The 12,401-nt window shown below is 36.7% G+C and overlaps 1 protein-coding gene across 25 annotated transcripts in view; it reads right to left on the bottom strand.

The window, feature by feature from the left end:
* Positions 1-12,401, bottom strand: part of LOC129770377 (small conductance calcium-activated potassium channel protein) — a 691,836-nt gene that overhangs the window by 278,718 nt on the left and 400,717 nt on the right. The window lies entirely within an intron of this gene.

Raw genomic sequence — 12,401 nt, 5'->3', positions numbered from 1 at the left:
CTGAAAAGTTTGTTTTTATTGTTTATCATGTCGTTTCACCTATACACACCCCAAAATTGGTACAATTGAGAGTAATGCAAAACGCTAAACTAATGTATTATAATTGTCCAATAATTGATTGTTTCAATAATCTAGAGAGTGGCCATCTTCCCCTGACTTGGTTGGTTCTTTAAGTCTGAAATCACTACAATAAGATTGAATTTCTGTGATTCTCAAAACATAATGCGTCTCCTTCGATATTTTATAATTGATGGAGTTTTGTTAACATTCGGTTGAGCTCTTTGCGGAGTAAAATTTGACTAGAAAAAAATCAGGAAAATAAGCGAGAAACAATAATAAGGAATGAAGCAATGATAAGGGAATAGAAAACAAGTTCAGGACTAGTTCAGGACTGAGATTCACCACGATTGATATGAGGTACAGTTTAGGGGGCGTCGCTGATTAATTGTCAGTTACACCCCAATAGGAAGTATCCCGTGTCGGCCACACATACAGATCACTGGAGACTGCAACATCCCAATTATGAGAATCTTTGTGATACTAATCTCGAGCCAACCGCGAGTTATCGGTTACATATTACTAACATAGTCGTAAGACAAAAATTGTCAAAATATAGCACTCCCGGCCCCGTCAGGCTAACGCCATGTGTGCCTTAATAAAATATATAATATGTTTTGGAAGTTCAGGACTACTTTTCGCATAAGTGTAGCACAAAATTATTCAAACTGGGCTCCACTGAAGGGTACAAATGCTGAGCGAAAGCATATCTAGGGCGAGACAACCAGCGTAAGAAAGCATGTTTGTCTTGCCGAAGGCGTCCACTTTCAACTTGTGGATAATTTATTAATTGAAGGCCAAACTTTGTATATAGATAATTTTTACATGATCTAGCAATAATTTTATTCAATTTGAAAATATATGCCATTGAAACTGACAACAAACACAAATGTCAACGATATACAATGTGGATTTCAAAATAAACAGTAGGACAAACCATCCCAAATATAAATTAATCAAAAATATATTATAAAAACTATATTTTAATGTTTTTATTTTTTATAATTATTCTATATATCCCATACTTATATTTAGCCTCCTATTCCGTCTATTCCATCTATTCAAAAACCCTACTCAACTTTGAACGAGAGAAGTGTCACTCATATGACACTGGGTCACGGGGCGACGACCGTTTAAATGCGACATATTCTCAGAATACAGCAATCATTGGTTTTTCCTCTGTCAATCTTGAAAATTTAAGGAGAGATGACCCCTATAATTATTTATATAGTATATTTTTTTTATTTTTTTTTATTTTTATAGAGACTTTGCCTAATGTGGCATTCGCCTCTATATAGTATATTATATTTTGTACTCTTCCATTATTCATTCATATTAGTTCGCTAAGTTCGCATATATATATATATATATATATATATATATATATATATATATATATATATATATATATATATATATATATATATAAATGGATTTCTGTTTGTCAGTCTGTCTGATTGTTATGGACTCGGAAACTACTGAACCGAACGACATTGGTAAATAGGGGTTTTTGGGGCCGGGGAAGGGGGGGCTGCCATACTCATGAAACACACATTTCTGCATTACTCGAGAATTGCACAAGCAAACGAAACCAAATTAGGTATATGGAAGTTTTAGGGCACAATAAATGTTTTCACGGTGGTTAGACACTCCTCCCTCATCTCTTAGGGGGAGCTGCCATACAAATGAAAGACAAATTTCTGCATAACTCGAAAACAAATCAAGAAAATGCCACATTTGGCATGCGAAGGGGACACAAAACGTTCCTATGGTGAATAGACACTCCGCCCGTCTCTCTGAGGGGGGAGGGGGTCTGCCATACAAATGAAGCACATATTTCCGCATAATTTAAGAACTAATCAGACAAACGGAATTAAATTTGGCATGTGGAGGTTTTGTGGGGAAGAAACATTTCTAAGGTGGTTCGACATTCCTCCCCCTCTCTAAGGGAGGGCTCCCATACAAATGATACACAAATTTCTGCATAGCTCGAGAATTAATCAAGCAAACGAAACCAAATTGGGCATTTGGAGGTTTTAGGATGCAATAAATGTTTATATGGTGGTTCGACACTCCTTCCCCCTCTCTTAGGGTGGGCTGTCATACAAACGAAAAACAAATTTCTGCATAACTCGAAAACTAATCAAGCCAATGGAGCTAAGTTTGACATGTGAAGATTTTAGGGGACACGAAACGTTTCTGTGGTGAATAGACGCTCCTCACCCCTCTCTGAGGGGAGAAGAGGGGAGGGGTCTGTTTTTATTCTATCATGTTTCGGGTCGATTGAAAGATCAATCAATGAACAGTTCTGCTATTGGACTCATGAACTTGCGCTTAGTAAGAAAACGTGAATGTTTGAAGGTATTGACAACAAAAAAACAAATTTTGGGCCGGACGAGGTTTGATATATTCGATTAACGAATCTGGCATGTTTGTTCTTTTGAACATTGTAAATGTAAAGTGAAAAAAGGAACATATTTTTGAAGGGAAGCAGACAAAAAAAAACAATTTAAATTTCGTTGTTGCAAATGTTTTTGTTCCTATTTATCGAACTACAGAACTCAACATTAATATGAGCATCGAACGTTTTGTTCAGCTGAGGCGAATATGGCACTGCCGAACGATTTGCAATGTCAATGTCTGCGTTGTTATTTTTTATGAATGATTGTTCGTCATTATCAGTTTTTCTTCGTTGATGTATTAGACATCCACCTAGGCTTGCGGTTGTGTCGTTGATGAAATCTTTAAGTAAATGTATTGTACATTTTCCAATTGCCATGCAAGGCTATAAAAGTTTAAGATCACCGCACGGCCGTGAGCCATGTTTGTGGTAACTATATCGAACAATCACCCATATTTCGTCATTAGCAGACCTAACGTTGCGAATAGGAACATTAGGAATATTAGTACCATTAGAAACATTAGTACCATTGAAGAAGAAGATGGAGAGCGTCGTTTGAACGCTGGGTGTCAACGATGAACTCCAGATTATTGTTTTTTCTTCGAATCACAATTTCTCGCGTCGCTATGCAGTCGCCTACCATGGCTCCAGCAATGTATTCAACAACATATGCATTGAATGTATACATGTGTTCTCCAGTCGGTGTTTTGTTAGAATTGATGACAATAACGTGATTGTCACCTTGCCAACAGAGCATGTATGATATGAAGAATTTCAAAAATTCATTATGTTTATTCAAAAAGTCTTCCAGCTCGGTCGCGATACCCTTGGCTTTAGTCGATTTGAGGTTATTGGCGCATGTGGGGATGAAGGTTCGATGAAGCGAACTTAGCGCCATCTGTCATTTAACAACGTAAATAAATTCGTTCACTTTGAAAAACAAACCACGCGATTATTTGGATATTATTTATACCAAAATACTATAATCGCGATTAAAAATAGAAGATGGGACTGAACCTTTGAGGTTATATGTACTTTGATGCCAAATTTAAGGAAAAAAAAGGAAATAAAAATTATATAGGTTTTTTTCTACATAGGGCCACCCTAATCGGTATTAAACATATGGTATCGGTACCCTAGCGATATCATATATAGTTTACGTCCTATTCTCATGCCTACCAAGTTTTTCGTGCATAATTTCATGAAAATCGGTCGGGCCGTCTCGGAGGAGTCACCCCCTAATTTAAATTATAGCAGAAATAAATCAAATTCTTCAATTTTTTTAATGTTAATTATTTATACATCAATTCCATGAAAAAGGATGTACATAAAATTAATTTGCTCATTATGTTAAAATCTCGTTATTTATTGTTTTGCGAAAAATCTGGGCTTCGTATTTTTATCCGTATTTTTATTTTTATTCATTCAGAACTAGAATGATCTGAAAAATCGGTATTTTTACCTGTGCGCAAATTTGTATCTTTAGATCCGCTTAACCGATATACCAGAATTTGGGTGCAATTGAAAGGCAATTTGATAAAATTACCAGGAAAATATTATACTGTATCTTAAATGCCAACCTTTGGGGGATAACTCCAAAATATTAGTTTTTAATAACGGAGAAACATGTTATTTGCAAGTGGTTGAAAAATCTTGAACGAGAATTGTGTCTGAAAATAATCTGATATTATAATAATGAGTTTCGTTAGAAATACTAGGAATTTTATAGTAAAAGGTAAATTCAACGGGGTCGAATAGAAGAAGTTTGCCGGGTCAGCTAGTTTCAAATAAAATTGAGATTTGTTGTAATTTTTTCGAAGAAAACATAAAACAGTTGTTGTTAGGAATACTTTTTCGCTGTAGCAGTGCTCTCTTGTATGAATGAATGAATGATGTATGACTTGTTGTTAATTGTACGGGAAATTCATATAGCCCATACAATTCCCAATAAGTCATCAATACATCGAAAGAAGGCCAATGCTACAGGAAAAAAGTTTTCCGAACAACAACTTTTTCGTGTTTTATTTAAAAAAAATCTATTAATGTTTAACTCGTAAGATTATTGTGTTCAGATCGTCGCGATTGACGTATTCTGCATACTTCAACAACATGTTGAACGCGAGAATTTATACACAAAAAATTTACGAGTAGAACTTTTTTTTCAGGAATCTCCATATAAAAATACCATATATTCTATAACCTATAAATATATAAAGCTGACGTCTTTGACAAAAGCTCATATTTTAATAAGTTGGCATGAAATTAGTCAATAAAAAGCGGCGCTTCGCGAGATGATGGTAATTGGACAATAATATTTGTTATTAGTAGCTTAGTGGCAAACTATACAGATTTGTTGTAGCATTTCTCACGGTATAATACAGATCCCAAACTACGCATAAACGACGCAATGTGACACAATGAAGGATGTGACGATGTTTGAAGGATAATAAATTTATGACTTTAAAGTGGTGAAGATTCTAATAAGAAGAAACTGCCGTTTTTCGTTTTATTCATTACAAATATATCACTTGAGGTTTATTCAAAAGTAATATGGATTGTGAAAATGGAATGAAAAGAATTTTCATTATTCGATTTCACACACTTTCGTTAATGACCAGCGTATGAATCAAGTATAAATATTTCACTTCGTGCGAATAGTGAAATAATGTTCATCAATATTCACCAATAAGTAAAATAAGATGTTATCGCTCCATACCAAATTAGATGATTTTCCATTTGATCAACGCTGAGCTCTTACCATATTTCGACTCATAGGAAGTGCACACCTGTTATCCTCTCAACATGCCCAAAATTTGTGTGCTTCTACTACTGAATGCACCACTGTACCGGGACGGTACTCGGGCCTAGTTGCGGTAATCTTTCTCCCTGTTTGATGCAGCTGAAATATGATTTACTAGATCACGATGTCACTCAAGCTGTCAGCCATCAACCATCGTGCGTCTCCTCCACATTTTGCGCGTTGCCATAGCGCCTTCTATTGGCGAACATTCTTCATCTCGGTCTCGTTTCGACTGTAGAGAACGAGCATTTGTTTTGATCGTTTACCAAAAAAGTTTTGCGGGCCAATGTTCTCCTCCAGAGCAGAGCGCGCGCTGGCGCTTCACTTTCTTTCGCTAACGACGAGAGTTGGCGCGTTACGAAGTTACGTCTCATCGACCGCAGAAATTCCTCTCGGACAGTCTGTTCGGCTGTCATGGCGAAAAGAATTTCCTATCGTCTTGCGATGTTGTGATTGATGGTCGGTGAAGCTATTAATTCCGAGCAAAAAAACAAACTTTCTGTTCCATTTCCACTCTCGAGTTTTTTTTCTTGTTCTTCGGGAGATTGCATCGAACGAAATGAAATGAACTGAACAGAGCTATGCTCGAATTGAGCCGTGCATTTTCCTTTAGCTCTGTATTGCGGTTTAGCAGAGAGAAATATTAAAATATTAATGGGCATTTACCATTCTTTTTTCGTTCGCTTCAATACTCCATGAGAAAATGCTAAATGTTTTAACCAGTGTGAGGGGAGGAAATTCCATATCATTGGCTAAGTAGCATATACAGATGGTAAGATGGTAAGTAAATTAAAGTGGCTTAGGCGAAGTTTTTCTAATACTTGACAAGTACTGGTGCAAGTATTGTTTATTACAGCTGAAGTTTGTTCTGGCTTGCGGACTCTATGGTAGCTTTAATGTGATTGGGAATTTGCTCATTCCGTTTCGATAGGAGAAATATATATTTTCGAAGCAATTAAAATCATTACGCATGTGGAACCGTATGCCTTTTGTGCACCATCCGTTTCGACTCGGCTGATGACATTGATAGCTGCGTCATTAACATTCCACAAGCAAGCGTCACGAAAATCTCGTACAATTCATGTACCGAAACACACATTTGTATTTATTCAGTCGGTAGCACATTCCCGACAGTTTGGTGCACATAATGTTGTTCCGTGCTTCGTTTATCAAAAACAGTATTCATTATCATTATTAGCACCCATATCTACGATGCGTGAATCGCATTCCACCCCCTGCTGCTGTCAACATATCGTGTGTATCGTTTCACCGAATGTACAAATAACTATTTTCACCTCGTTTGGCAGTTCACCTTCGTCTTCGTCTTGGCAAATACTGATGTCGTACTTTGACGAGCATCGCACGCTCACATTTTCCGGACAGCATAACGACACTAACGTTTTCCCTGTGCAAAATACGGTGGCATAGAACCCGAACGGAGGTAAATGATAGCATGTGGAGAACGGCGTTTAACAGTGGGAGTGAGGCTCATTCATCCTTCTAATTCCAATCATACCTATTTAGCATTTCCAGCGTACGATACAACGAGGGCTTTCAATGCGATATATACGCATCGGTTGGATGAAAGACGGGATTTGAGCTATGTTGGGCAGATGGAATTTCTATGGCTTACGCAACCGTTTATCACATCAAAGTGAACAATCGAATCAGCACCAATTGGGCTTCGGATAGTGCGATCAACGTTCACGCATAATTTTGAAAAGTGGTTTGGATGATTTTGGTATTCATTATTCACTTTCATAGTTGCTATTTGGACAAATGGAATTATATCGTCTCGTTACGTTCAGGGTGGATTTTCAACTGTGTATCAATCCTATAGGATGATGGTTGCGATAACCAGCCATTTACTGAATTTAATATAAATTATAATAATATAATGTTGATGGCGGAAAATAAAGTGGTATATCAGCATTACTACGGTACATTTTCATTACCCTAGAATTTATCCAAATAAATCACAGCTTTCGAAAATTGAGAAAAAAAATGAAAAGTTTAATTCGTTATAAAATTAATTTTTCTCAAAGAACGAATCTAAAAATTTTATCGAATGTGATCGATAGAAAAAAATACAAATGAAATAATTTGAACAAAAGTTTGTATGATGTTTCTTGATTCAATGTATTTCATCAACGGATCTCCTCAAAGTACATTGCGTTCAATTGCTGTCTCATTGGCGGAAGATACGAGCCTGCGATTTTCAAGATGGATGGCTAAATTTATAACTGCTGCTAATTTATAACTCCCGTTCATGAATTGGGAAACCAACGATACGTTAGACTACTTCAAAGGAACTGATATAACGGCCTATTGAAAACCGCATTATTTTCTAAATCTGAAACACAGCCTTGTTGCTTCCTTTATTCACGCGTAAGTCCGTATGTATTGTATTAATTGCTCTTCACCGATCTGCAGAACTCATCATTAATATGAGCATTTATGTTTTCCGCGACTGAACGATTTTTAGTGTCAATATCTGCGCTGTTGATATTTGTGAATGATTGACCGCCATTATCAGTATTCCTCCGTTGATATCTTGGATACCCGCCTTAAGTTACCATCGTCGTGGTCATGGGTGAAATCTCTAGGAAAACACTTTGTACATATTCCATCCGCCATGCAAGGTGATAAAAGTTTCAGATCATCGCATGGGTCATGAACCATGCTTGTGATAACAGTATCGAACAGTCATTCATATCCCGGTTTGAATCTCTATCGAATTTCACGTATTGACGAATTTCACGCCAACTCGACTGGCCGTTGGCAGCACCATCTCACATAGCAGTGAAACGTTGTGGGTGTAAAGACATGGGTCATTTAAGCTACTTTGCGTACTTGAAATATTCGAAAAAAAAATTTGACTACTTTTTGGTAAAAGCCAAATTTTTTTCTAAATTTTTTACAAAAATTTATAACTTAAAAACTATGATACATACAAAATTCTTGTCAAAGGATGAAATGTAGGAAATAATTTAAATTTTCCCAAAAAATAATAAAAAATTTTGGAAAAAAATTTCGTGTTACTGTGTTACTTTTTTACATAGAACCATGTTTCATGAGTAGAGCTAATTTTCATTTTTTATCATTTTGAAACACGGAGCTCAATGGTGCTATTGTCGAATTGCGTCACAAGGTTGTCACATTTGCACAACTCGATTAGACTTGATTGAAACGGATTACAGTCCGCTCGGGTAATTCTGACTCGATAGTATTTCAGAATACGGGTAGGTAGCTGATCAGTAAGCAGATCTGAAATTTCTGAGGATTTTACATCTTCGATTTTCTCAGGGCTAGGCTGACCAAACTTATAGTTTTGAACGGCAAAGTACCGTTTTATCGAGCATTTTTTATTGTCCCGTCTTTTTATCAATTTGTACCGTATTTTGAGCACGAACAAAAAAATATTTGTATTTCTATTCTGTTGTACATGGATTGGTGATCTTTCAAACATTCGCTTGTTTATCACTTCGGCTGGAGAGCCGCTGCCATGCCGATGTTAGTCATTTCGAAACAAAGAGGCTTAAGTTGATATTTTGATATTCCTCGATCAGAATCGATCACATATGCTTTAAGCAATTCGAACGTGGTGAACCCGTGTGGTTGCCACAGGAAGCGCAATTCCAAGGGGCATATTTGGACGGAATAGAAATCGTAGAGCACCTGAACATATTCTGAAAAGAGTAAGTGATCTGCAATAGTTAGCGAGACTGTCTTTGTGTAAATATATTGTTGCATCGCTATTATTCAAAGTTCCATCTGTACAAAATCATATCAAACTCTAAAGATAATCCCTCCACACGCGTTTTTTCTTGATGAGGATCACGCGTCATGATGAGGATCGCTTCAACATGAGTGAGGTTATACACAAACAGAACTTTCGGTATTGGGTGGCTGCCAATCCAAGGGAAACCAATGACTTTATTCACACTCTCCAAAGGTTACATAATACTGGTTTAGAGCTGTTTCAGCATCTGAGTACGATTCAGCGCGTGGAATGCTGAAATGTCGACGAAAGACGTTTTTGTTTCAATCATAATTGTTTTTTTCGATTCTCCGAAGTGATTTTGCTCTTGAACATTGTATCGAGCAGACCCTTTGTGTGTGACATCAGTATCAGGTGAGAAAGCTGACTGCTTGCTAGTTGGAGCGAGACTGATTATTGGAAATCGCGATGGGCTTATTTATATCCAATTAGTTATAAACGAGCGGAGTTAATTTGCAATATCTCCTGTCTCCAGAGTGTCCCTACGAATCAATGCTGCAATTGCATTTTGAGCAACCAATTTACGCACGCGTTTTTCGCAGTGAAAGCAGTGAAAATTATACCTCACGACTTCACTTGTTCCTTGGTATAAGAAGCAGAGGTAGGTAAGGACTGGAATGAACAGAACAAATGTATGAAACAATGGGTATGCTTCCAATCTTTGTTAATTTAAACCATTTATGAATTAGGGAATCATAATGTGTATCAAATTAAACGATTCTCAATGAATTTTTTTTCGCCTGATATGCAAATCATTCCGTTGACAGCAAAACTAGTTGAAAATATTTCATGGAAACGTGGCATATTTTCTGAATGTTCGTAAGTCTTCGGAACTGCCAGAGATTCAGAGTGGCGCTAGTAAAAAAATTATAGGGGGTTGTGTCCAAGATACGACCACATTGTTGACGTAGAACTACGCTGTTATTTCATATAAGTCGTTTGTTTATAACTTCGGATATTATTTTATAATGCTGTGAAATTTTAGAAATAACTGTTTAGTAGAATGGTTTGATCGCTTTGAAATGTTTTTTTTATTGTAGAATCAGTTGACAATAATTGATTGGATATTCATTCTTGCCCTCGTAGAACAACACACTAGCTGATCGTACGTCGCAATTTGTTTCATGACAAAGTATTGAAAATTTACCTCGAACGCTATTCCGGTGGCCTTTTCCGCAATTGATATAGACTCGGTTACAGTTGATTATATGCTTGTTGCACCAGCACCATTATTCCTCATCTCATAACTACATCAATATATCTTTGGCATTGCATGGAAACAACAACAATGACAATACTTGCAAGTGTCACATATCATGCTACATGGGATTTAGTATTGCCTCAGAGGAATCGCATCTCTAGGCATCTCAAAAGAAACGCTTCTGTTAATATTACTGGCCCCGAAAAAAGTTGCATTACTTTATCATGCTCAAGATAAGCGCAGCTGTCATCCTTGGTAGAGAAATTTCGCTAATGGCAAGCGAAACCAAATCACATACAAAGTTCCAGAACTACACTTACTTTCTGTTAATCTGTCTAAGAACCTCGACAAAAATAGCATTGCTTCATTATGATCAAGATTAGCGCAAACGCAATCCAAATTGAAGGCAGTTTAGCGTCCCAGTCACAACCCAAATAACTTGTAACACTACAGCACGACACTCAAGATGCTTGGTATTCCCCAAATAAATTTTTGGCGCCCAACCTTAACGCTTGTTTCGCCATAGCGTCAGTTCAATGCATTGATGCAATGTCAAAGGCACCAACAAAGCCTTTATGATGACGTAAAACAGACAATGTTAATTACTTGGAAAAAGACTGAATATTTGCCTCAGCAGAGATTCATTACTAATACCCTAGCGAAAATATTTTCCTTTCGTTATTTCCCCTCCTTGTTTATATTTATCATTACGGCTGTATAATTTGCACCACCAAGCAATCGTCAATCATGGCATTAAAAATAGGCGACTGTTGCATCGTGGCAGGGCCAACGCACACGGGAGCAGATACAAATGGGTTCCATCGTAGCGAAGATGCACCATTTTTACGTACGGGTTATGAAGCACACACGTACGCACACAAATATCGATGGCTTGAAGCAACTAAATATACACACAATTATCTTCGTTTTGCGCTCTTCTCAACAGAAGCCCGTTCTGTTAATATTGCCGGTCTAGATTAGCTTAGCTGTTATCCTTGGTGGAGAGAGTTTTGCTACCGATATGCGAAACCAAATCACAGGCAAAATTCCAGAACATTTATTTTCATGGTGAGTCGACGATAGCCTAGCTTGATGATTCTCCACACAACTGTGTAGCTCAAAATATTAATGCAATAGCGTCAACTTGATGCAACGATTACAACGCCAGAAACATCAGCGAGTGAGTAATTTGGTCACGTCCACAGTTCAATCCGAAACGAAGACATGTGATGGCGCAAAACAAGAAAGAACAAGCGATGATCATTGCTTCGTATCTAGAACGATGATTCTTCTTCTTCCTCTTCTTCTTTGTTGAATTAAAGAAACTTTAAACATTTCAGTTCATTTGAAATTCGGATTCGTTTGGTATGTATATCGCCAAAAATCCGTTCGCGGCAAAAATAGTTATTAACTTTAACTTTATTTCATAAAAACGTGACTTGTTTTCTGAACTAGCACCCTTAATGGAAGACGTAGTTCTACGTCAAAAATCATGTTCATATAGATTACAAGAATTATAATGAAAGATATAAAAAAGTAGAACAAATAAATTTATAATAAGTAATGCAAATATTTTCGAAAAGGGAAATGAAACTTCCAGAATATAAGGAATTCAGTATGCTTACTGATGATATTTTGTGTTTTCTTGGTAGTATCACATCAGTTGAAAGATTTTTTTTATGATGATTAACGCTATAATAATCGTCAAACAGAACATTCATTTTGACAAGTTTTTTGATCAAGTTTCCTAAATTCATAATCTTCTTCGCAAAGTTTCTTCAGCGTTTAAATATTACTTCTTTGTAGAGAGCAAAGCAAGCTAAGAATGTTTGATTTGTTGATTTTATTTCCGGTTTGATTCACTCAACAAAATTCTTCAATTATATCTCTTTGTTTTTTTTTTGGTTTACGTGTCCCGTTTTTATCCCTGAACTATTAGGTCAGCCTGCTCAGAGCGAATCTTACTGATTAACCCAACTAAAAATATGTATGTAAGGTAATCCTCTCTAATTCAACCGACTACATTCAGCATTATGTGAGACCGAATCCGACCGGACATCATATTTTGTTTTTCAACACACGCGCTGTAATTTCACACTAATGCATTGCGTTTTGGCCTGTCTATGACAAAGCTGTGTTGGCTTTGCTCATGATAGCTCCT

The sequence above is a fragment of the Toxorhynchites rutilus genome, chromosome 2, assembly GCF_029784135.1.
Source record: "Toxorhynchites rutilus septentrionalis strain SRP chromosome 2, ASM2978413v1, whole genome shotgun sequence".
Lineage (NCBI taxonomy): Eukaryota > Metazoa > Arthropoda > Insecta > Diptera > Culicidae > Toxorhynchites > Toxorhynchites rutilus.
Note: the sequence above shows the minus strand (reverse complement) of the source record. Positions and strands in the feature narration are given on the sequence as shown.